The sequence below is a fragment of the Triturus cristatus genome, chromosome 9 (genome assembly GCF_964204655.1).
Source record: "Triturus cristatus chromosome 9, aTriCri1.1, whole genome shotgun sequence".
In the NCBI taxonomy this organism is placed as follows: domain Eukaryota; kingdom Metazoa; phylum Chordata; class Amphibia; order Caudata; family Salamandridae; genus Triturus; species Triturus cristatus.
Window position 1 is genome coordinate 691,963,317 of NC_140592.1, and position 27,376 is coordinate 691,990,692.

Consider the following 27,376-nt stretch of genomic DNA (forward strand, 5'->3'; position numbering starts at 1 on the left):
TACAAAATGATAAAGATCAATTCTTTCTTGCGGATATGTAAATGAGGTAGTTGGACAAAAGGACAAACCATATTGTAAAACATTGTATTCAATAGTATTTAAAGGAAGGTTTGAGAGATTTAACACATTTCTGCAGTCCTTCATTTTCCCCGTCTCTTCTGACCCCTTGTTTCCACCCCCACAGGGGTTGTTGTTATTCTTCCTCCAGCTGCCCCGCCTTGTCTGTTTGCAGATGGCGCGTTTTCTCCAATGGTTTTGCCTCTGCCTCGGCCGTTTTGTGCCCTTCCTTTTCCTCGGCCCCTGTCTTTCTGCGAATTCTGTTGACTCTTTGTTTGGTTCAATAGGCGATATTCCTCCCCAAAATTTGTCGGCACAGATACCAATTTTTCACTTATAGGTGTCCCATCTTCAGAAACATTGCTTTCACTAGCGTCACTGCCCGACTCATTAGTCGCCCTGAATCCCTCTGCAATTTCTTGTATTCCCTTCTTGCTCACGTTATCAAATCTGCGGCTAAATGTAAACACTCTCCCAGACTGATAATCAATTTTGTCCCTCATGAACTTCCTTTCTTTCTTAGCTGTAATTTCCTCTTCGTGCTTCTCAATTTTCTTCATTATTTCCCCAATATTTGTCTCAAATATCTCCAGATCTTCTTCATTTTGAATTGCAGCCTTAAGTTCAGCAATTGTTTTAAGTAAGGCTGAGCGTTCTTTTCAGGCAAACTTAATTAAGATTGACAGCATCCGATTTGAGCAATCCATCAAATTGCTTGCTCATTCATCCGCCAATTCAGAATCTGGGTCTTCATAGGATGGAGTGATAAGAATTGTGAGCCCACGTGGAACTCTTCCTTCTTGTGCATGTTTCTCTAAGGTTATTGCTTCCCACCATTTTGAGATCTCTTTCCTCATCAAGTTTTCCAATTTCTGGTACTTTTGAGTTAAAGAGGTGGGGAGTGTTGCCTTCTCACAATCCTGTACCTGATTGGCGGTTTTGACAAACATTGTTTTCGCTCTCAGCCTTCGTCGTGCCACTGTATCCTGTTCCATACCGGCTATACTTGGATACCTAAATTAAATTGAACAATTCTTGTCTTCCCATCCCAAAGTACTTGGCGCCTCGTATGGAATATCGCCGGAAACCACACTTGTGTTCGAGGAAGCCCAAAAACCACCAATCCTTTTATCGGGGTTTGAAGGGAAAGCTGCAGTGTAAGGTAAATGATGCCACCGTACTTTTTATGTTTTCAAGCCAGCAATCAGCCCTGAATCCAGATAGTCTTCACTCCGGGATACTATCGACGGGAGAACAGCCGAGCAACAGCAAACCTCCCCCGCAAGCCACCGTCGAAGCCTCACAGAATTCTCTGCGGCTCGTGCAGTGAAAAGCTTTCCGGCTTGGCACCGCAAATAAAGAACTTTTCCCAAGCACCAGGATTTTGTGCAGTACTTTTCTCTGGAAAGAGTGTGCACGCGCAAAGTTTGTGCAGTGGTTTAGGAGTCATAACGGGGATTCCTCGAACCCCGGCGTGCACCGCTGCCTTGTGTCCCGGCAGGCTCGAGGAGGTGGAAAGGTATACATATATAAATATATATATATATAAGGTTACCCAGATCGAAAGCAGAGAGCTAAAGTCGTTTAGATTACAAGAAAAAAGTGACAACCCAGACCGGGGTTAGGTACAAAAAGATATATCAAAGAATTAACCACCAAGCGTCATTATGTATACAAAAACATAATTAATCACAGCCTACAAATTTATTATCCTCGGCAAGTGAAGTAGTCCAAGCAATTAACGGCCCCCAGATCCTATTCCCTTTAATCCTTCCCTTTTTGCCTCTCCAATCATAGAGTGCTTTTTCCAGACTGACTATGTTCAGAAATTGGCCTTTCCACTGCTGGAAGGTCGAGGGAGAAGGGTCTGACCAAGCTGAGGCAAGACAGGGTCTGAGAACTGATATTGCTATAAATATAAGCTCTTTTCCAGATTTCCCATCTTGTTCACTTACACCTAATAACATTTGCTGGGGATGAGAGCGTGACATCCTCCTTAAATACATGCCGCAAAAAGCCTGATATTTCTTGGCTGATTGATTCTGCAATAGGACATGTAGAGAAGACATGAACCAAGTCCGCACCATGTATCTTACATATAAAAACACTGAATCCCTTCCCCTCCACCCCACTTTGCAATTTTTGTGGGCGTTATATACAAGTCGAAAAGGGTTTTAAAATGTTGTGCCCGCAGATTAGCAGATAATAGTATAGAATCGCCTATCTCTATTGATCTGAAAAAGCAGGAGTCAGGGTCCCCTAGCCTGCCCTGCCATTTCAGCCCATGCTTGTCCAGATCATTTGTGATCCCTTCAAGCATGCAACTATACAATTGTGAGATCGAAGAGCCAGGCGCCCTTGTTAATACTTCGATCAGAGCTACCTGGGCGAAACCCGCTGCGCCCCCAGCTTTTTGAGAAGAAAGTCCCTTAGGTGTAAAATGTTTTACAAATCGCGATGACCTATGTTCAGCCTTTCCCTGACTACTTCGAAAGATTTAATGTGATCCCCCGCCAAAAGATCCCCTATCCTGTACATACCACCTTTTTTCCACCTTACTAGGCACTCATCCTGAGAGATTTTAGGGAGCTGGTCATTACCAATAAAAGGAGAGTATCTGCTAAACCTACCCAGCCCAAGTTTTTTCCGGACACCTGCTCAATTACGGAATGCAGCAATTAGTGTCTTAAACCGTGTTTTTTTCAAAATAATTTGGTTCATAGATTTTTAAAAGGCAGCCGTTGGCCCGTGAACCAATCAGCACCTCAAAAATTAACGGGCAAAACTGGGATTGTTTTCTTCCCTCGCCCTGATTCCAAAGAGAGGCCAATAATATTGTAGAGCTGCAGCAAAGAAATATAATTTCAAATTAGGTAGCCCGAGTCCCCCTTTATCCCTAGGGGGGACAAAAATGCGTTGGATCTTCTAGTCCGGCTATATGACCAGATGAATCTAGCCACCTCTCTCTCGATTTGCCTAAACCAATCATTCTGTATTTCCAAAGGAGTTGTATGAAATATATAAAGTCGTTTTGGCGGAATCATCATTTTAATTAAGGTGCATCTACCCATTATTGACAATTTTAATTTGTTTCATTGCCGCATATCATTCTTAATTTTCCCCATTATAGGAGTCAGATTTATATCCACAATATCTTCCTCCTTTTCCCTAATGTGTATGCCAAGGTATGTTGCTTCCTCCATGATTCTGCTATCAGAAGCAGTGGTAAATCTATTTATTAAGATCTATAGTTTTTGCCTTATTCAGTGAGAAGCCTGATTGCATCCCAAAATATTTGGCAACAGCTTCTACTGCGGAATGCGCTCTATCGGGGTTGGAGGTAATTATCGCCACGTCGTCGGCATACGCCAAAAGCTTTGTATCCCACCTCTGTAGCCTTATGGGAGGAATATCCAGGGAAGACTCAAATCGTCTGAGAATAGCATCTATATATAATGCCAATAGCAGGGGGGAAGAAGGACATTCCTGCCTAGTTCCCCTGTCAATTAGAAATGCCTCAGATCCTTCTCCCATTATCTGCAAGCATTTTTAGGGTTAGTATACAAAACCTGTATTGCTCTGATAAACTAATCTTCTAGGCCATTAGCTTCCAAAATCCTCCACAGATAGCTCCATGACACCCTATCAAAGGCCTTCTCGGAGTCCAAAAAGGCAACTCCCATAGGTTTCATAAGAGCCTCCGTGAAATTACACGCCTAACATGATCAGCTGTCCCCCTCCCCTGGATAAAACCATGTTGCCAGACTGATTCCAAGTGCTGCATTACCTCATTAAGTTGGGTGGCAAAAATCTTGGAATATAACTTGGTATCACTATTTAAAAGTGTTATGGGCCTATAGGAGCCCAGATTGATGGGGCCTTTGTTTTTCTTTAAAAAGATAACAATATTTACATCTTCCATACTCTACCTTTACGGCCACCCTGAGGTGGATCAAGCAGGTTCAATCAGAGCTGTCAAAGTTCATCTGGTGGGGCTGCTGACCCCGCATGACGGGAGCCATCGTGATGCTGCCTCCCGAGGAGGGCAGGCTAGGGGTCCCGGACCTCCGGCTCAACTTTCAAGCGACACAACCCGACATTTGGTAGAATGGAGCAGGTCAAAAACAGAGAAACATGGGCTGTTCCAAGACCAAGCGATAGCGGCCATGACCCTGCAGAGAATTCCCTTTCTACGCAGGGCACACAGACCTGCCAATCTCTGCTTTCCACATCACCCGGATGATTCTTGAGGCCTGGGATCAGACCTGTCAGAAATACAACCTGACTTCCTTCCCATCTCCCCTCACTCCGCTCTTTGACAACCCTGAATTTCAAACGGGGATGGGTGAGACCTCCTTCACAAGCTGGCGCCCTACAGATTGCCGGTCCCTGGGGCATTTGTTTGACCTTGATGGGATCCTCCCTTTCCCTCAGGTCCGATCACTCTATGGGATTCCGGAGTCAGAGTGATTCCACTATCTCCAGCTCCGACACTGGGCTCTCCATCCCCTCATAAAACCACGCGCACAGAATTTCCTCACACCCTACAAAAAATGGCCACTAACAAACTCATCCGACAAAAAGCTAATTTCAGACCTGTATAAGATGTAGCTAGCTGGACATACACATACTTACAACGCAGCGCGCATGCGCTGGGAACAAGATCTAGGTCGGGCCCTCAGTCACAAAGAATGGGAAGGGATATACTCTAGAGCTAGGCACCCGACCGCCTTAATTCTATGGACCCCCGACAAAGTGCTGACTGCTGGCGGGGCTGCGGAAACGGGGCACACTGGTGCATCTTCTATGGGAATGTGAGCAGCTGCACACCTATTGGGCGCAGGTCATTAATGAAATAGACAAACACTTTAATACTCAGCTTCCATGTTTCCCAAGCTATATCCTCTTGGGCCTCCCAAACCCTCTCATATATCAACTTCGCTCACAGCAAGGCCGTCAGATGGCGGTTGCGCTGGGCTCAGCCACGCAAAACATTCTGCTCCACTGGCAGACTACTCGCATCCCCACATTTACTGGCTGGCTGCAGCGTCTATGGCAGGTCCTGGGGATGGAAAATATCACTATTACTTTAGATGGGAAGGGTTCCACTTTCACAGATCTCTGGCAGCCATATCTCGACCTACGGCTCTGAGTTTAGGGAGCTCGCCTGCCCGAGATACCGCCGTTTGTTGTGCCTATCAGCACCTCCTGAGGGGGAATCCCAGGAGTTGGTGGATGAGGGTCAGGGTGGGGGGTGGGTTGGGAGGGCAGGGTAAGTTTTCCTTCTTGGCCATCTGCAGTGTTGAAATTTCTGGTTTCCTCCATTAGCCGCATTTCATTGTTGATTAACCTGACTTGCGTTGGAGAACATATGTGTAGCTCACTGTTGGCCTTTGCTACAAAATGCAAATAAAAAAGATTTAAACCATAACAAGATAATTATATTGGCGGTGCCCCATGACTCCATTGGTGCGGCCCCATTCCTAACCTCCTTAAATAGTTCCAGAACTTCCTGACAGATCTCGCTAAAAAGGTTTTATAGAATTCTAATGGTATGTGGTCAGTACCTGTGGCTTTACCTAATGGGAGGGCTGGAAGAGCCGAATGAATCTCTTCTCGAGAGATATCCGTCTCCAATAGGACCCTCCTACAGGGATACCTTCACACTCAGAGCGAATTCAGATAAATCATCATGCATACAAGAGCCCCCTACAGGTGAAACTGTATATAGTTCCTCATAAAACTCCCTGAAAGCTTTCCTAATATCCGCCGGATCTGATACTACTTCTCCCTGCATATTCCTGACCTGCTTAATGTGCCCAGTCGCAACCTTTTGCCTGGCCTTAACTGCTAATAATCGGCCAACATTTTTGCTGTACTCATAGCATTGCTGCCTTTTGGCAAGATACCTGCCCACCGTCTTCTCGGCGTTGAAATCATTCAGAGAGGCTTTAGTGACCATGACTAAATCCATCATTGAAGAAATACCACCTCCATTATTTACTGTACTGATTAGTTCTGTCTCGAGAAGGGCTAATCTTTGATAAAACCCTTTAATTGGACCTATGCCTTTTTTTCATTTGATCAAGCTAAATCGTAGAGTCTCACCTCTTGCTGACACTTTAAAAGCACCCCAGACCATTCCGGGGGAAGCACTCTCCTTATTATTACAAAAAAAACCTCCCGAATCCAGCTCTTTATATGATTAACATACTCCTGGTCAGAAAGAAGTGCCCTTTCAAATGTCCACCTTTTATGCTCCTTTCTTAATCCTACAAGGGAAAATTTAAAAACGAGGGGATTGTGGTCCGACATCATTCTGGGAAATAACTCCACCGGGCTTCCTTAAGTGAAGATGGTGATGTTAGAAAATAATCGAGCTTGGCAAACATGCCGTGGGGAGCAGAGCACTAAGTGTATCCTGACTCATTGCCCATCAGGCTAGGCCACACATCCACCAGGCCGACATCCCTTACAAAAATGTCATCGCCCTGGAAGATTGAAGTTTACGCTTCTTACTTGATACCTCATCCCTCTCTAAAGCTCCTCTAGATCCATTAATATTTAAGTCCCCTCAGACTAGATATGGTGCAGGCCAGGAAGGTAGCTCAATAGCTGAAAAATTCAGTAAACCATGATCGTCTAGTACTGGGGCATATACTAAGCATAAAGTAAACGTGCCTGTCCCTCCTCTACATTCCAGTATTATCCATCAAGGATTCTTGTCCACTGCCTTCCTTCCAAACATAACGGCACTACCTTTTGCTAAAATGCCACCCCCTTAGTCCTCACGTCTTAAGTTGTAGAGGCGACTACCTTAAAGCCTAAAAAATTAAGTAGATTATGATCATTGAGGCAGTGTGAGTCTCCTGGAGACGTAGCAGATCTGCTTGAAGAAACTTAAGATCCTCTTGAATCCTTCTCCTTTTAGCCCCATCATTTAATCCACAAATATTTATAGTGGCAATGCGTACCTTAGCCATGGTACAGTAAGTCATCTTTTCCAGCCATGTTTCCTCTCCATATGTTGACATAGGCCCTATAATGTCTACAGAGGCTCTCCTTTTGAATCTTAAACAGACATTGCTCTTCGGCTTTTAATGATTCCAGAAAGTAAAATAAACAGACATTCTTCAGCTGCAATTTACATACCAATTTTGTACCACATAGTCCCAAACCCCAAACCCCAGATCCCCCACGAACCCTTCCACCCCACCCTCCCTCTTCCCTCCCCTACCCTTGAAAGCAGCCAGACCTGCTAGGTCTGTGTGATAAAGAGAGCAAGAAACACCATGGCACCTCCACCCTAAACCCCCCTACACACCCGGTCAAACCGCAATTTCATCCAGATTATCCGTCCAATCATAGGGAAAAAAAGAAGAGAACAAAAGGCCCCCAGAAGAACATATCTCACCAATTTATAGAGACTAAACACAGCAAGAAAAAGAGCAAAAAAGTAGAGGAAAGAAAAAAGGAAAAAAGAGAGATCGGGCCTTTTTTAGAGTATACCATCTATAAAGCAATAGTAATTTCTTGTGAAAATTTCATCCAGGCTCACTTAACCAGCTATTCACACACTTCTCTTCTCCATCTGAGCCTGTTCCAAATACTCTCTGGCCTGTATTTCAGAGGTAAAGAATTTTACAGACCCTCTGACAATAGTTTTTAGCCTCGCCGGGGCCAGCAACAATGCCTCAAAACCAGCATCTTGGTAAGGTTTGATTAAGTGCCGTAATCGCCATCTGCGCTCAACAGTTATGTGGCAGAAGTCAGGGCGAACGAAAAAAGAAGACCCCTTATAATGCCTTCTAACCTCAGGACGAGCTTTCATGAATATAGCCTGTTGAAGCGAGAAGTTAAGAAAAAAAACAAGATGGCCCTCAGCTAGGCATTTTATGGCGGGCGAATGGGAACCTATGCACCATCCGTACTTCCCGTTCCCAGTCCCACCCTGTAAGCACGGAGAAAGCTTCTTTAAGGAGGTCCAGCATGAAAGATCGAATGTCATCCCCTTCCAAGTCTTTTTTAATCCCAAGAAATCAGACATTATTTCTTCTCTGATGTTTTTCCAGGTCCTCCAGTTTCCGCATGATATCTGTAAGTTGGTCTTCATGAGATTTTGCTTGCTCTCTCACAGCAACCAAATCCTTTTCCACAACTGATGTTCTCTCTTCCATGGTATCCAAACATTCACCGATTTCCACACAGGTTTGCCCAACTTTCCGTACTGCCCCTTCCAATTTCTTGGTGGCCTGTCTTGCTTTCTTTCCATCCGCCCTGGTTTCCTACTGGTGTTCCTTAATTGACTCCAGGATCGGACTCAGGGCCCGGTTTACATTGGTTGCCATCTCGTCTTGCTGTTTAGCTATAGAATTTCCAGCCAGGGCAGATGCTGAGTCTGTAAGTCCCATAATCCTCATGTTAGAATAGTCCCATTTCAACCCAGAGCCAGAGATACATTTTCCCTTCTTTTTTTTTCCGTGACTCTGTGTGGCCCTTAGATCCTTTAGAGCACCTTCGAAATTTTGGGTGCTTAGGGGCGGTCTCCGGTGCTTCCAATGTGCTCGAGCCTGAGGTAGAGGCACTGTCCTCTGTTTCCCTGTGTCCTAAATCGGAATCTGAAGCTACTGAGTGTGAGTCTTCGATAAGTAAAAATAATTCATCCGTCCTGTCAGATATAATATCAGCCGCTAATAACCCGTCTAGGTCAGTGCCATAGGACTCCCCCCGGGAAGACCTTCAGCATAGAGTTGAGTGTCTGACGATGTTCCATGTTCATTCCTGGTGTCTTCCTGAGTCATCTCTCTCAGAACAGATTCTATGCTAGCAGAGGCCCCCTGCTCCCCCATCAATACTGTTAGAGCCATACTTGATGCACCAGGCAGAGATATGTCATTATCTGCCACTTTGTGTGGTGTTTCATTTTCCTCCTGGTCCTCCTTATGCTCCACAATATTGCCACTCGTGCTTTCAAAGGGATTTATTTGAGGTATCCTGGAGCCTGCTTAATATGGGGATTCGGAAGGAATCTGACTCCCTGGACCATCCCTTATTTTGAAAAAATCTGTGATGGCAGGTTGGGGTGGAGTTGGAGTGGTTATTGCATTGCCCCATCAAAGATTGCTCTACTTCTTCCACAATCTTAGGTACACTTGTTTTCTTACCCCGAACCTGCCCCTGTTCCATTAGATTCCTCTGCTTCCCTGCCCCCATAATGTCCTGCTGTTTCCATAGAACACGGGCCTCATTAGGCTTACCAGCATTAATCTCTGGATTCACCTGTCTTGGCCCCTATGACTGAGTTGAATTCCGTCCTAGTGTCTCTTTAACTTGCCTCTCTGTTTTTGGAGGCATTCCTCTAGTTTCAATTGTGATAATCCTGTTGGTGACAGCCGTGTGTGCCCTCTGGGCAAGTTCAGTGCTAACAGCCGTAGCAAGATCCGCCCACAAACACAAAGTGGGGCGAAATGATCGGACGAGTCTCGCGGCTGCGACGCTACTCACGCCGGGGCTGCTCCACCTCTGACCCACCGTCGTCACTGAGCAGCGTGCCCCTGATGCTTCCTGTGCTGACAGGCTGACAACCGCCTCAGCCAGAGACCGAAAAGACCCAGCAGATGAAAAGGACTCCGATGTGCCCCAGTGAACACCGCGCAGCTGCATCCGTGTCCTGCAGGTAAGCCGCCCAACAGTATGCTACAGGGTGTTTCAGGAGGTCGAGGGTAAAAGCTCTGCCGAGGTGTCCTACGCCGTCGCCATCGCCATCTTGCTTTCCGCACCTGTTCATTGCTGATGCTTCAGTGAACACTGAATTATCCAAGTGGAATGATTGTCAATGAGAAGTTGGCACCTGCAGAGATATATTCAAAAGTTATGGAGTGGGTTGTTCGAAATGGTTCCAATTGAGTCACTGTACTGTCAAATGGCACCAATGTTATTATTGTGCTACTTAGATTTGTTGCAATGTGCATAAGTCAAGGATTGTCAGAGCTATGGATACACTACGAAAGAGGTGAGAAAAGACACTTAATTCTGCTACTTATTCTGTACAAGAAACCTGATCCAGAGATGCCCAGTGTTCTTATCAAGGCACATATTCTAATGGGTGATGACACTATGAGCAAACTATGAACAAAGCTTGGAGCTTTAACTGCTGAACCTATGAAGTCTCTAAAAGGATTTGAGGAGACAGAAGAAGAATGTGACTTTAAAGAGATAGAAATATTCCTTGTACATGTGTGGAAAATGAGTTCTAACTTTCACACATTTGATGATCTTTGGTACAGTGAGATCAAGAGATCAGTCCCACTAAGTTACCTTCCACCGATATGATATTCTATGCATGGACACATTAAAAGAGCATTCTACTTGATCAGAAGATGTGTAAATGTTTTGGGATCATGCATATGTAGTGAATGATCTATCTGAATTTGGTTGGGAAGATATTTATAGGGTGCTAAAAACTACGAAATTTCTAACGCCTCTACCCACAGAACCTAAACGCACATGTACTTGCAAAATATGTGCTACAAAAAGATTTCCTTGTCGATATGTTCTTAAATGTTCAACATTCTGTAAATGTACCATGAGTGAATGCCAAAAAAATAAATGAAGTGAGCTATGAAAATGTGTCTAAACAGGACTGATGAACATATTTTTTCCCTATTCAGATAGTAAACATTGTTTGGTATTTACATAACAGGATTTAAAAAATATATAATTGTTCCATTTCTATATATGTCTCTCCTTCCTCTATTATAGCTGCCGTTTTGGAAAATGAAGGAAGGGTTGCTCTCAGGAGTTATTTTTTATCTCTATAAGACTACCCAACCCTCAAAACCTATGTTTTGACACCATAATGAAGTATCTAGGTCTCAAGGTTCCTGAAATATTATATCATAACTGCAACACATCCACCATGTTTAAAAATGTCATTCAGAAAAATTTGTCTGGGATCAGCAATGTCTACCCAAGCTAAATTACTTCGCTAATGATCCAAAACACAAATCAAAAATTATAATCTCTGGACAACAATTCTTTTATGGAGTATATCAGGGGGTTGGGATTATTAGGGCCTTCTTTAGAATGTGGTGAATGGCATACTGTATCACAAATGTGGCTGAAGTCCCTTCCATCATATTACAATGACATCATAGCCTGTGGCACTTACAGGACAAGAGGGTAGGATATCCTCCACGTTGTGATGCAGTAGCAAATCCGCCAAACTGTATTTAAGGTCTTTTGTTTTTTGCTCAGCATCAGCCAATCCTGCACGGACACCCTAACTGGGAAAGATACACATAACATTATCTTTCCATTGCTCAACCATTCATGCCAGTCCTGCACGAAAGAAAATCTCCACTTTAATAATCTTGGGAATGTCGACTGTTGACTACATCTGGGACCCTCCAATGTAATCAGAGTTGTGTTTATGGTCTATTGTCAGTGTCTAAGACAATCAAATATAGCAAACTGAAGTTCTGACAAACTACATGTGTCTGTGGTGCTCAGTTGTAAAGACATAGGAATTGACCTGTTGCCAGTGCCTGGGCCCTAGGTTTTTTTTAAAGGTGGTTATTGACTTGCTTCCATTGTGTCCAATGGTTTTACGACAGCGGAGTTCCAGCTTATCTACAGATCTTCAGAGGTACATTGTAGTCATGCCTCAAGAAGTAACGCCGACTGAACCTCCAGTATTAGTCCATGTGATACCTCAGTGGCTCTATGAATTAAAAGGAGGAACATCAAAGAAGTAACATGCTCGCCAAACATTCTACCCTCCCTTACTCCAAAAGGCTGACAATTGTTTTACATAGAAAGCAAATTGGCCGGTGCTACATGCATCACTGCTATGGCTGTGCAGAGCTGCATCCTTCTTAAAAATTATTTTTCGCTTATTTTTCCACAAATTTAGCACTACTTTGAATGTTGAAGTCACAGAATTATCAGAGTTTCACACTCGTTTTAAGAGCCAGGAATGTTTCCATTACTTCCCCTGCCTTGAGGAAACGTGTTAAGCCTATGGATGTAGGCCTGCAGGAACCAAAGGTCCAGGAAACAAACAACAGCTTTGTTAGTGGGAAAGGAGCATTTCAATAACATCAATTTCAAATTCAGTTACAGCAAAATATTAGCACTAAGGATTTATGAAAAAAGAAGTATATTACATGTTGTGGTTATAAGACCTCACTAATACACTCATGATACCATATTGGGTCCAGTCAGGATCAATAGTAAAAATAAATAAAATAAAGTTGAAAAAAGTCTTTGCACAGAAAAGACTAAGACCACAAGGATTGGAGAGTAAATCAGTGTTATCAAAGATAACAGGAAGGGATATACACCCATAAAGGACACTGGCCACCCAACAGATGAAGGCAGCAGGAAAAAAATTACATGATGAAGTGGAGACCTTATCAGATATGGAATTGTGCCAGTACTTAGGGATTCCAACAGATGAAGCAACCGGAAGCGGCTGTAAATCAAATTCGAAATGTCGTCCCGAGCTCCCAGTGGGAAACAAGGTGGACATATTTCAGTAGATCATGATTGAGGGTCTCAACAAAATCAATGATGATATTAAACAAATGAATTGAGAGAAAAATGTGCACCGAAATGTGACACAAATGGACTGTGAGGCACTAATGGATTTGAAACAGGATGAGAATCTCATCATAAAGTCAAGTTATAAAGGTGGAAATATTGTGGTTTTAGATTGTTATACATACTTAATGGAAGCCAATAGGCAACTGCCAAATAAAAATCACTATAGAAAACTTGAGAAAGATCCCACTGATGAATATATGAAACTCTTTCACTTGAAACTGAAATGGTATGACACGTGCCTCCTAGATTATGAGGAAAATCAATATCTGAGGACAATCCATCCAACCTTACCACAATATATTTTCTTCTGAAAGTACATAAGGACTGTGAAAATCCCCCAGGGAGACCGATTGTTAGTTCAATAGGATCCCTCCTTGAAAAATACATCAACATTTATAGACATCTTTTTATTTCCATATTTGGTTGCTCTTTTTAGTATATATGGGATGTCCAAGTCTTTTTAAATAGAGTCATTAATGTGCCCTGGAATTCAAATTATTTCATGGCTACAGTAGATGTAATCTCACCTTATACTTCAATTCAGCATCAAGATGAGTTAAAGGCATGTCAATATTTCTTGAAGTCCTAGTCTATATCTCTTCTGGAACATTCTAATAGGTTACTAGAGATGATGGATTTCTGTTTGAATCACAACTTTTTTGTTTTCAATAAAGAATACTTTTTACAGGTACAAGGAACTGCAATGCGGACATCATTTGCTCTAACTTATGCAAAACTTATGATGGGATAATGGGAAGCTGAAGTTGCATGGAACGCACTAAATTCGTTATACATGGAAAAATTAATACTGTAGGTCTGTTCAATTGACAACCATTTTTATTATTTGGGAAGAAGACAGAGTAGAACTAGAAACCTTAATGAAATCCCTGAATAATTATACACAAGGCTAGAGGTTCACTTATGAAATTAGAATTAGTGACAAGGAAATAAGTTACCCGGATAGTGGAATTTATATTGGTGAAAACAAGATCAGTACTATGATATATAGAAAGACAAACAGTACTAACAGTATCCCACATGCAAATAGTGGACACCCTCGGAGTTTAAAGTGGAGTGTCCCCTATGGAGAGTTCCTCTGGGTGAACAATTTGAAAAACAAGCTAGGGAGTTGTATGATTGCTTTAAACATATAGGATACCATAGCCAAGTCTTGGATGATGCACTACAAAGATCGAAGGAGAAGAAAAGAGAAATCCTCCTACCTCTCAAATCAAAAACTGAAAAAGATGGCTCTGAAATAACTAGGTATAGTATAGGCATATTATGGACCTCAAACTTTGAGGTAAAAAAAACTATTGAAAGATAACTGGAAAATTCTTCGGATGGATGATGACCTTAAAGGTGTACTACCAGATCCTCCCAATATCACTTATAGGAAAATAGCATCACTTGGAGATATTTTAACAAGTAGGTTTTACAATCCTGATAAATCAAAAAAATACCAAGATTGGAAGCTGGTTAGCCAATATGAAACAAGGTGCATGTGCCTATGGACTCAATGTAATCTAATTTGAGACAGTCCAAGGAAACCCCAAAAAATAAATGACTGGATAACATGTGAAACAAGTTTTGTGGTTTACGTCCTACACTGTTCATGTGTTCAGAAATACATTCGAAGCACAATAAACAAAGTGAAATTGTGCGTCTTGCAACGTCTACATGCAATAAAAAACTAATGTTTCTCTTCTAATACGACGAAGCACATTTGGTATGCACACAATAGAGAAATAAATGACATGAAGTTCTATGGAATATGCCATGTGCCAAAGAAGATAGGAGGTGGTGATAGAGAACTGGAATTACGTTGGGTTGAATCAAGGTGGATAATATTAATGGGGACAGAACATCCTAGAGGACTAAACGCAGATGCTGAACTCCATGTTCACCTTTGACTGGTCACTGAAACATGTGCTTTGTCTGAAATATATCATTTTTTAAAGATATGTTTAGAAATCTATTTAAAAATCTATTTAAGAAATGTATTTAAAGTTTATTTAAAATAAAACATTTGAATTTTAAATCTATTTTCAATGTTGGTTTATACTATTGGAAGCAAAGGTGAATGAATATCTGTCAGAACTGAGCATTTGAAATGGAAAAAGGAGGAAAATAAAGAGTAAAATCTTTGTGACTATGGGCTTAAAGAAATGTGGAGAAAGAGTATCATATATAGACCGTTCTATAAAAAGTATGTTGAGGTGATTACATTTATGCACTTTACAGAAATATGAAGAACGTGTATTGCACATAGATCCTTGCTATAATCATTTGGATGGTATAACCCCAACTGTAATGCATTTGTACTTTAAAGAGATATGTGACAGTATTTGCATTACATATCAAGTGGAGGGAGATCTTTTTTTGGTTGGGATAAGGAATAATGAAATTTAGAATGTCCCCGTACTTGAAATAAAACCTGCACAACAGTACCTTATTGAATTGGCATTTCCTGTAATGCACTTGCACTTTGAGGATATAATCAAGACATTTGCATTTTACATCTGGCTAAGGAAGGTCCTTTCATACACAGGATCAGTTTAATGAGGTAGTGAAATGCATTTACATTGGACAGATGAAATAGATGTGATGCACTTTAAATGGCGTATACTTGCTTTTCATTCCGTATGTGAAAATGTAGGTATTCAAAATGGGTGAATTGATAGATAAAAAAGATCTGGGTCATATATATACCCTGTAGATGTACAATGTTTTGAATCTCAAGGTATGTGCATCTCAACTCATTTTGCTAGAACAATGGAATTTTGTAATTTTTACATCAGTAGATCTCCAGGAATACTACATGCTGTATTATGATTCAGGCAATGACACTTTTTCAAAAAGAAGTTCCTTCTATAGAGATAATAAAAAAAAGAGAAAGAAGTCCCTCTTTCTGTTGGCATTTTCTATTTGCACTTGCTCTTTTTAAAAGGTGCATTTTATTGAATGTGAGTTGAAATGTGGGCCAGAATAGTGGGAATTGCTGAATTGATGCTTTTTGATGAATTTGTTGTCAAGATTTACCAAGTGAAATGTGATATTGAAGGTACTTTACCATTATTCATAAACAAGAAAATATATAAAGAAAGTACAGAAGGTTAAAAATTAAAACGAATGGCAAGCACTTTGCCATCAAGAAGGTACTTTACTGTTCTTAAATCAGGAAAGGGTAAAAGCTAAAATTGATGGCAAGAACCTTGGCAAAGAATAGGGTTTGAAAAAAGAAAAAAAGCCCATAATTCTTAAAAGTTCCCCTGCAAGGAATTATTGTGTGAAGTTTACCTCAGGCTTGTACTATAAAAAGCAAAACGAACTGGATATTGAAATCTTGTCACTCAAACATGTAAAAGACATAAGGTAAATGTCCCAGTTAGATATCATGTTTTTATTAGTAGTGAGGTAGGCTTGTTCCTTTAAATTGACACTCTACCCCTCTGAACTCTAAGACCCTGTGGAAGGCTAACGCCGAAACATGCAGGTTAATTATTTCTTGCAACGAATGTTAAAAATTGAATAAATAAAGAAGATTGCAGGAGACTTACCACTCTGTGTCACATGCTTCTGTCACACTGGAGATGTGTTGATGGATTGATACATGCAGGGTTTTGAGGAGTATTCGTGTGTAAAATACACACACAAACACATATATATATATATATACACATATATACATTTACATAGACATAAAAAATAAAAAGTACAACAAATACACTGTAAAAAAAGTTACAATATTTACAATTTAATTATACGTAAAAATATTTAAAATTTTTTACTAAAATATTATAAAAATAACATACATTTATATATATACCAAAATATTAAATTAAATACAGAAACACTAATAATATATAAACAATATTAATTTAAAATATTCTAACTATAGAAATAATAAATATACTATTCCCACTTAATTTATATAACAGTAGAGAAAGCGTTAAACTCAGGAGAGTTAACATTTACTATTTCCACTCTAGTGTCTGTAACAGTTGGGAAAGCATTGGACTCAGGAGGGGTAACATTTCTAATCCCATTCCAGTCTGCTCAATAATAGGTATGTTATTAAGCAACAGAACATTAATGCAAATGTATACAATATTAACAACATTTGCATCAATAGGAACCGAGAGGAAACAGTCCATCATAAATAACAATGATAGATATTATAAATAACCTCCTAAGGCAATATTCAAGTAAGGCATCATAAATAGCAATAATAGATATGATAAACAACAGCCTAAGGCATGGTAAATATTCATAAGTAATGTCATAATTAATAAAATGAGGCATTAGAAATAGCAATATGAAACTTTATAAATCATAAACCACTAATGTGCCCAACAGTATGAAAATTGGAGGCATCTGTGAAAAAATACTAAAATATATAGAAAGATATAAAGTTCCAAAAACCACATATACCATATTTGAAGACAGACCAACATATTATCATATCTTAAATAGAAAAATAAGACAATAATATTAGATAAATATCAATTAAAAGCATTATGAATAACCATAGTAGATAATATAAATAACAGCCTAAAGCCTAATAAATACTCATAAGTTGCATAATAAAATAGCAAATTGAAGTAATATAGCTACCACTAAAACAAATTATAAGTCACGAACTGCTAATGTAACAAACGCTTTAAAAATTGATAATATCTGTGAAAAAGTACTAAATTATATGGAAGGGAAGGAAGTAAACAGTAAATAACAGTAACAATACAAATCCTATAAGATATAACAAGTTAGATGACTAACCAACAAGTTGTCATTTAGGAATCAGTACTAAAATATATGAAGAATTAAGAAATAAATATCATATTCCACAGAAGACGTAGTTCATAACTTAGGTCCATAGATACTTGAAGCAAGAAAAAAGAAGATACTAAATAAATTCATATATAAACAATTGTACAACCCAAACACAACTGAATATAAGAAAAACAATTATGAACAGAGACACAAATAAATAATAAACACACAGAAAAGGAATAATCACCAGCATAGAATCAGAGAAAGAGAGGACGCAAAAAGTGAAGGCAGCATAGAGAGAAAAATCAAGCAAGGAGAAAGAAAGAATGAGGAAAGTGGAGACAACCAATAAGTAACAAGATAGCACCGAAATAGAACTAACAAATCAAATGTAAACTCCAAACAACATTCATATGAATATAAACGACCTTAAGACCTGTAAAGGAAAAAAGAGGTTAAAAGAAAATATCCAGCATAGAACAACATCGTTAACAATGTATAAAGATCATTACAAAAAAGAACACAGAGAAGCACTATTACCGACACACTATGTGGTAAGGCATAATAGCACAAAACAAACTATCAGAGCAATAAGGACATTAGGGGTGAGAAGTGCCAGGAAGAGAGTCGGAGTCCATCTGTGATTCAGACTGATTATCCAAAAAAGTGGAAAGCTCTGCAGGCTCATAAAAAATCTGTATCGACCTCTGAAAGTTATTCTGAATTGTGAGGGACCTGCAAAGGGAAATGGAATATTCATATCTATAAGTCTTCTGCATAGATTCAAGAACCCTTTATGACGAATGACGGTGTCTCTGGCAAAGTCCTGTGATATTGATATTCTGTTCCCTTCCCAATGTAATGTTTTAAGCTTCCTCATTTGAGCTAGAATTTGCTCAGTATGTTGATGACGCAGAGGTTTAAAAATCACTGGTCTTGGATAAGATAACGTTTTAGGTTTAAAGGTGGGAACTCTATGAGCACATTCTATTTCAAAGTCCTTTTGAAATGAAATGTTCATGACAGAAGGGATCCAAGTAAGTAAAAAATCCATCAATGAAGGAGCAGTTTTCTCGCAGTCTTCCGGTAGACCAAAAATTCGAAGGTTACTTCTACGATTTCGGTCTTCCTGTTCAGTCAGGTCTCTCCTCAAAGAAGCCAAAGAGCGCTCCATACTTTGAACCTGTTTAGCTTGTTTATTTGTGAAGTCTTCAACAGTGCTTATTCACATTTCTGCATTGGAGACACGTAAAGAGAGATTCTTGAGGTCATTCCGAATGGCCGCCACCTCAACTTGAAGTAAATCTGTTTTTGTTTTGGTACTCTGTGCTATGTCATGAACTCAGTTAAGTTTGAGTGGCATGGTGTCTAGGATCGAAGCAGCTTCCAAATTGCCCTTAGCTATAACCTCAGAGGTGGGTGAGTTTTGTTTGGCTCTCTTCAGATTCCCTTTCAAATCCCTGTCTTTGGGAGTAACATTAGACTCAAATACAGTGGGCACACCAACTAACTAAGAAAACGTAGCAAAAGCGGTATGAGTACAGAGAGCTGTAAAAAAGTTACTTCATGGAGCAAAGAGTATGAATTAAAACACCGCACCGCCAGCAAAAATGAGGACAATCATCAAAGATCAGAATTAAGCCAAAGACATGCTGCACATGTGAAAGTCTGTACAGACAAATGAGCAGAAGCCACTAAATAGGCATTACAATACCTCAAGAGACCTGTCACTGACTGGCAGAATGTAGAAGATAAAACGAAGACTCAGGTTCTGAGACCTTGAATTTCTAAGGCGCTCGTGCCGGTCATCATTGTGAAGCGTTACCGTGAGGAGAATATCGCCAGGTATTGTTGCATTCAGGTAAGCCGTCCGCAACCACAGCAATCAGTTTAAACTGCTCCCCGCTGTTCCGCCACTCAAGTCTGCAAATCGGTGATCAGTTTAGACACAGGGAGCAATACTGAGTATATTCCTCACAACCAAATGTAACAGAAGAGGTTCCAGAGGCTTCGAATTGCGCAGTCAAACAATGTGCTGAGGAAAGTTCACCCTCACTGAATCAGTAGCAGCTGGATACTAGGTCACAGATTAGCCCGTATGGTTTGAAACAGTTCAGTCAGTGGACGCCTTTTTCTATGGCCAGAGCATGCTGCAGCATTGTTCCCTTAAAAGCCCATCACACTCCCAAGAGAGGTATAAAGGATAGTAACACAATATCTCATGTAGATTGGGGAACCCACATGGAGCTGAAGTAAAGAGGCCAATTCAGTCAGGTATTCGGGCTGAGTGATGCCGGAACTACCGTCTCAGCCGCCATTTTGAAAACCGACTTGAAGAGAAAATCGCTGCGAAGCTCGTAGCACCAGCAGGTAGACTGAATCCCCTGAAAATCGGTCCTGGAGTTCCTAAGCCGTTCCGCCTCTCATTAGTGCTGTGTGGTGAACATAAATCACCAAAACAGCATACTTATGTGAGCGTCTGCATCGGCGGACTGACAGAAATCACAAAAGCGCGGCGATCTTGCATGCGCGCTAAGCTACGCCCCCAACAACATAGATACTTTTAACATCAATATTACTTACCAAAAAAATGAAAATCCTGCACGTCCGTGCACCATGTGCCATGCACCATCATGCAAGGCACATGGTGCACGGAGGTGTGTGAGGGCCCTACATGTGCCCCCGGGGCCACTTTTCAGTGGCCTACAATGCCATCTGTAGCCAAAAAAAGATGCAAACACGTTATTTTAATTTTCAATGCTTTTTTTTATTAACTTGTTTTTATTGGAATTTTACATGTACATGCTTTTACTGATGGGTATGGTTGTGGGACCCAATGCAATACATAATTCGTTGCCAACGTTTCTCCGCACCTCCAAATGTGCCCATTCTATAAAACATGTATGTCACAGGGTACCTCCAGGCCCATTGGTCATTGATGTAAGTGGTATACTAAAAAGCTTTGTGAGAAAACAGGAAACAATGTTACAGTTCATGTACACCTCAGTCACCCAGCCACTTCAGTTAATCCCTGTTGCCTAGGAGCCTCTGTGAATGTATACTGGATCGAATGGTGGATTTCTGCCGGCTCCTACTTGGCAGTGCATACCTGCAGACTTAGGTGCATGAGCCTTCCAGCTGAGATTTCCAAAATATCTATCACAGTATTATTGTATCTTTTATGGATGTGTCTCCATCTGAAATAAAGAAAGAAATTAATATTATCTATGACGTAGGCCTCATTTTTAACACAAACTAACTCGGATCTGTCAAACTACTGTTTCTAGGGTGGTATGCCATACTACTATGACTCTTCTCATGGGGATGGGGGGAGACTACTGACATGAGCATCCACCCAGCAACTGGAAACCCCTAGATTAGATCAAGTGGGAGAGCAGACCAAGGCGCCACCACGAGCAGTAGACCCACCAGGAGTGGGTCAGGCAGACACCCCCACCCAAAGCCCACATGGTTGCATTTCTGACCCAGACCTGCCCACCAAGCCCCTCCCTGGACTTCCAGGCCATTGCTATGCATCTCTTTGCTAGTATAGCTACCAACTCCAGGAACCTATTTCTGACCTTCTTAGGTTTGGGTCTGGGGAAGATACCCAACAAACACACCTCTATATCAAACAAGGTTGTAATTAGTTTTGCCAGGATAGTCCCCCAGTACACTTCATGTGGCAAAAGTTTGCATCTAGAAGTGCACAATGGGGACACTTCTGGGGTTCACCCCCATTCATGGCTCTGATTGTTTGTGGGGTCAGGGATGTCATGTGTGTGTAGTTAAACTGTATTACTTTAGGCGTGTATTGCAGGACATCTTCTATGGGTATGTCAGGATTTTACCTGGTTCCAGGTCAGTGAGGTCACACCCCAGCACCATTTCCCATTTTTTCTTAAGCACATTCAGGGGTTTCATACCATCTCATGTAATACTTTATCGAACCATGTGATTAAGTGCCGCACTGGCCCCATCATCAGCAATAATGGGGTAGGAGGTTCCTCATCTCCTATGCCCCATAGTTCTCAGAAGGTCAGCAACCTTGCCTCATAGGTAAGGAATTGACCCGGGGGTAGGTTATTATGTGTGACCACCTCCTCTAGTGGGATAAGTGTGCCCATGTGGTAACAATCACTCACTGTCACGATCCCTGCATCTGTCCATACGGTGAGTTGCACTGCAGTAAAGAAGGAGACATGGTTCCCATGCAGCAGTCCCACCAATGGCAGCTTAGGTACCTAACGTACATTTCTGACCATACATTTTACACATCTGCACTAGCATCTCAGCACAGTAGATAGCACTAGCCCTAGCAGTTTGCCCAGTAAAGCCCCCTGATTAGGGGCTAAACTCTGCTTGATTAGCCCTATCCAGCCACCGCATGATCCACTGGAGTTGAGCAACTCTAAAATATAGCTCAAAGTCTTGGACTCCCAACCCCCTCTCCAATGGCAGGCAGTGGAGAGTCTCAAGAGAGACCATTTGGCGGCCTCAATCCCAAATTAACTCCTGAAGGAGGGTGTCCAACTGTCTGAACCAGGGAGCCAATATATCCACCTGTAAATTAGTGAAGTAGTATAGTAGCTGCAGAACCATCACTATCTTGTAAATCGCAGTATGTGCCATGAGAGGCATGTTAAGCGATCTACAGAAGGGAACACAGGACCTGAGGAATCTCAATGCCACTCCCAAATTGCCCACCCGCAAGTCCTTTGTCTCGTGAAAGATTTGGATGCCTGAGTACTTAATGGTTTGTGGTGCCCAGAGTATGTCAGGTGGAAAACCCATTAATGGTGATGTCATGGACCACCTGAAACACACAGGTCTTCACCATTTTTACCCAGAGACCTGAATAAATCCCAAACTCTTCGAGGAGCTGTAATGTATAGGCAATGTCTGCTTCCCGTTCGCCATATAGATCAGTAGTTCATCCGTGTAAAGTGATATGTTGTGTTCACACCCCTCTACAGTAATCCATCTGCCCTTTCCTACCATCCTGATTAACTCTGCCAGTGGCTCAATTGCAGTGGCAAACAGGAGGGGAGACAGAGGGCAGCCCTGTCTCATGCTCCAGAGAGTATGTCATATTGGTCAGAGATTGTGCAACCTATTTTGACCCTGACAGTGGGGCGTGTATACAATCGCCATACCCATTTGACTGAGTGCATTCCTAGCTCCCTGCAGATCATAACCTTCTCAAGAAAGTCCCACTTTATGGTATCAAAGGCTTTTTCCAGTTCTACTGACATGATCATAGCCTGCAGGTTGGTCCTTTAGTCGTGGTTGTTCATTTTCAATGCTTTATTGCTTTATTGATCATTTATGCTGACAGTGTTTTTTTGTCAATGTTGAAATGCTTTATCGAATTTGCACATGGTTATCGATTACAGTGAAATTACTGTGATTTATAACATGTTGACTGTTTTTCTTATAAGTGGGGCTCCTTTGGCAAAGCCAATAGACTTATTTTGTTTAAAGTGATAACCCCCATAATGATAACTCTATCTGGATTAGGTGGGGTGAGGTGGTGTTGGAAGGAGTGGTACTGTAGTTTTGAAGGTCTTGAATCAGTAAGGGTCAAATGTGATTACATAATCTCATCTAAGGTAAGTTTAATCTGCCTTACTAAAATATTTGTAAATCAATTTGCAGTATTTAATACTGTGTGTGTAATAAATGTACTTTTCCTTTAAAAAAAAAAAAACACAGCCGAGGTAATAATTTATTGAGTGTTATTATTGTGCGCTAGCGAATGATGATTACTAGACCACACCACCAACTCTGAGCAGGCCTTCAACTGCTCTGCTTCGCTGCCCAGAAAGAGTCAAGCACTACAATGGGGTGCTTGGTTCCCAGCAGGGGGAAATTCTGAACCAATTACTTATGCAGGGCTCATTTCCTGCACAACTAATAATCAAATTCCTACATTGGTGTTCAGCACTGGGAAAACAGTATCAAGTTGCAGTAAGCATTGTTCACATTAATAAGATCAATCCTGCACAGCTAATAACCGGATTTCCTACACTCACCTTTTGGGTTTGGACACTGTGTTGCTTTATGCCTGGGAGAGGTAGTACCTCTTCCAATGACAGAAGCTTCTATTGTACCCTTTCCTGGGAGTCGTTAACACTTCTCCCCAGGTGGGCAGAAGGCTGTCTCCTGGCCAGTATCTGCAAATGGCCACTGGAAACCCTGAGCAGTAGACTGGCAACTTTCTAAAAGTTGCAGGTACTTAAACATTGCATTAAATTCGACTTGGGCATCAAGTCAGGTTTAAAATAACCAGGGGCGGCTTCTGAGAATGTGTGGAGGGGTTCTATCTTTCAAACTACGTGTTATGGATGGTAGTTTACATAAAAGCAATTACCATTCTATTTACATTAAAGTAAATGCATCCAGTGCCTTGTCCTGCCTAGCCCACTCTCTGAAACTGACATCAGGCAGTTTTAATTAGGCACATGTACTAGTGCATATATGCTATTATATGGTGATAAGAGGCAGCAGTGAATGTTAAGCAGCCTACAGACTCACATGCTACCAGCCTGGGTCTGCAATACTTTGAGGTCCTCTTGGACCGCCCACTAATAAGGCATCTCATTCTGTAGCAGCCTCAGACATGTACAGCATCAGGCCCATATTCCTAGGGCTTCTTGTCAATTATTTATAGCTGCCTTTAATCACCCCTCCCTTTCCCAAGTCGTCACAGGGTGAGAAGTTGGGAAAGAGAGGGGTTACAATGTGTGGGAGAGAGCTGGCAGGCCGTGAAAGACCTGACATCCGGGAGGCTGGGTCACAAGCTGCATGCTTTGAAAGGGTATACTGTGCATGCTTCTTTTTGCCTCGTATCTGTATAGAGCATTTCAGACAGTGAGAGGATTTCAGTAGCTACCAGGTGATGTAAAAGAAGTGCTGAGGACTGTTGTTGTGACGTACCTCCAGTGAAGAGCAACATCAACTGAACAGCAAGACTGTTGAGGAAAGTTGTCTTGACTTGTCTATCCTTCATGGTCCAGTGTACCCGTTCTCTCTTTCCTCTTTCCACCTGCACTCTCTCCCTTCTCCTTCCTTTTCCTCACTGTCCTTGTCCTGTTGCTCTCTTCCCCTTTTCCTGTCATTTGCTTTCCCTCTCTTTCTTTCTATTATAAGCAATAGTGCTGTTTCTAGAGAGAAAGCAATAGAGAGCAAATAGCTCAACAGGCAATAAACTTGGCACTTGCCTGGTTTTTGGCAGCACAGGCATCCAAAATTCTGCCTGGCTGAAAAGTAACAAAGACCAATGCTTCTTAAAGTAATGTATCCCAGAGGCACATTCTGTGTCTTCAAAGCAAGTTTGGTGCTAGGCTGTGCACCAGTGCAGAGTGACAGCAGGAATGCACCACATCTCAGCAAATATAGCGCAATGCTGCTCTCTGCTTTTGAGGCGGTGCAGAAAGTTTTCTTGCTAAGTTGTGTTGCGCAAATGTTAGTGAATCTGGCCCTTGCATTCCAGACACAGAACGTATGTGCTGGATAAATTGCCACTATTAAGAAACATCAGTTTTGGTTGCTTTTCAGTCTGTCAGAGTTGATAATGCTGTCTGTTAACTTGACCACTGCTCCGTCTGCCCGATTGAGAGGCCTAGGATGAAAGCCTTGTCTTTCTGACCTCGCCAGCTGCTCCCCTTGTGTGGTGCCTCAGTCACCTGGTTCCCTGATAGAGCGTCTGCCAACCTTCCATACAGCCACTACGTTGACCCCTGTGGCAGGGATCGCTAGGTAATCTCTCCCCATAGGCTCAAATTGGGTTGTGTCACTATATAACCGATGGGCTTACTTGTAGTATTGGGTGGGTTATTTCAGTCTTGGTTAATTTGTTTTTCTGTTCACGTTAGCCTATGGGTCACCTTACCATTTACCTCAGTGTTTGGGTCTCTCTTGTATTCGCTGACTGCTAATCCCTTAGCCCTGCCCCCACCCGCTCCCGTTGTTTTTCACCTGAGGCTCCCGCCCACGTAGGTATTCCCTCTCCATGCCCACTCCCTCCTGGCCAGCCCCTCCCACCTCCCAGGAATATTTAGGCAGGCCACTGCACGGCCTCATTGAGCAGTCTTGACTTCTTGGTCTCGCTACTAACTCCCCTTGCCTGCTTCCTCAGTCACCTTGCTCCCTGATAGAGTGTCTGCCGCTACTTCCTACAGCTGCTAGTTCGACCCCACATCAAGGATCGCTGGAAAAACCCTCCGCATAGGCTTGGAATTGGTTGTGTCACTATTTAACTGGTGGGTTTACTTGTAGTATTAGGTGGGTTAATTCAGTCTAGGTTCCTTTGTTTTTCTGTTTACCTAAGTCTTTGGGTCACTTTACTGTTTACCTTAGTCTTTGACACTCGCTTGTATTTGCTGAACGCTTGCCCTCCTGTCCCCTGACCAGCCCCTCCCACCTCCCAGGACATCTTATGCAGGCCTCCTGATCCACACCAGATTGCTGTGCAAACACTCCACCGAAGTCTGGGACACCATCTCCTCTATCGCCCCGACTTGAGCTTCATTACAGAGACCTGGCTCACCCAGCATCAGCCCCTGACATCGCTATGGCAACACCCATTGGCTACAAAATGAAACAGCACAACCTTACCACCAGACACAGAAGTGGCATCGCCATCGTATATAAAGAATCGATCACATGCACCACCACCAATGACGAAAAACGCCTATCATGAAACACATGAACTTCCAGCCCAGCATCGATGATAGAACCACCATCACAGGCACCGTTGTCTACAGACCACCAGGACAGTGAACCATCCTCAGCTGTGCTATTGTTCAAATTATCACCCCGCTCACCTTTGAATCCGAACACTCCGTCTTCCTGGGAGACCTCAACTTACACCTGTACGACCCCACTGACTTAAACTTCACCATCCTCCTACAAAGATTGGACAACATCAGCTTCAAGCAGCTGGTCACAGACCCCACACACAAAGCAGGACACACGTTAGACTCCAACGTCAAGTCCAGCAACAGAATCAGATGCAGCCACACCAAGGAACTCACCTGGTCGGACTCTCCATTATACATTTGACCCTCGCAGGACCACCCCGAATCGCCATAGCACCCCCTTCTGCAGCTGCACCAAGGTCACTCAGCATGAATGGACTGACACCCTCAGCATCACACAAACCAACGCCACCAAGCAGTAGAGAACTTCAGCGTCTGGATCACCAGCGCCACAAACCGAGTCATCCCTACCACTCAGCCAAAATGCACAGATCCACCAAATGATCTAGATGGTACACCCCGGAACTCAGCATGTCAAAGTGCAGATGTAAACAACTGGAAAGAAGATGGCACACCAGCAGAAAAAACATCGACAGAGCCACCTTCAAGTCGGCCCTCAACAACTACCACCACCATCTCAAAGCCACGAAAAAGGAGGCCCTGACACAGCGGACCAAGACCAGTGCCAACCATTCAAAGGAACTCTTCACCACTGTCAGAGTGTTCACCTGCCCATCAGCCACTGAAAGCTCAATCGTCTCCTCACAGGAACTCTGCAACTCATTGCCGACCACTTCCACAACAAAATAGCAGACAGCTATAATAACTTCGGTCCCCAACTCACGGACCTCCTCAGCATCTCATAGACCACTACGGCTGACCACCCGCTCACCGCATGGGAACAACTCAGCACAAGGAACACAATTACTCTAATGAACTCCATCCACTGAGGAGCTCCAACCGAACCTTGGTCACACCAACCTTTTAACCTCGGAAGAGAAAAAATCAGCCACCAGCTCACCACTATCCACAATGCCTCATTCACCACAGCCACCTTTCTCAATGCCTCGAAACATGCAGAGGTTAGACCCATCCTAAAGAACCCTCTGCAAACCCCAGCGACTACCATCCCATCTCACTGCTCCCGTTTCCCTCCAAAGTTCTCGAGAACGCCATCA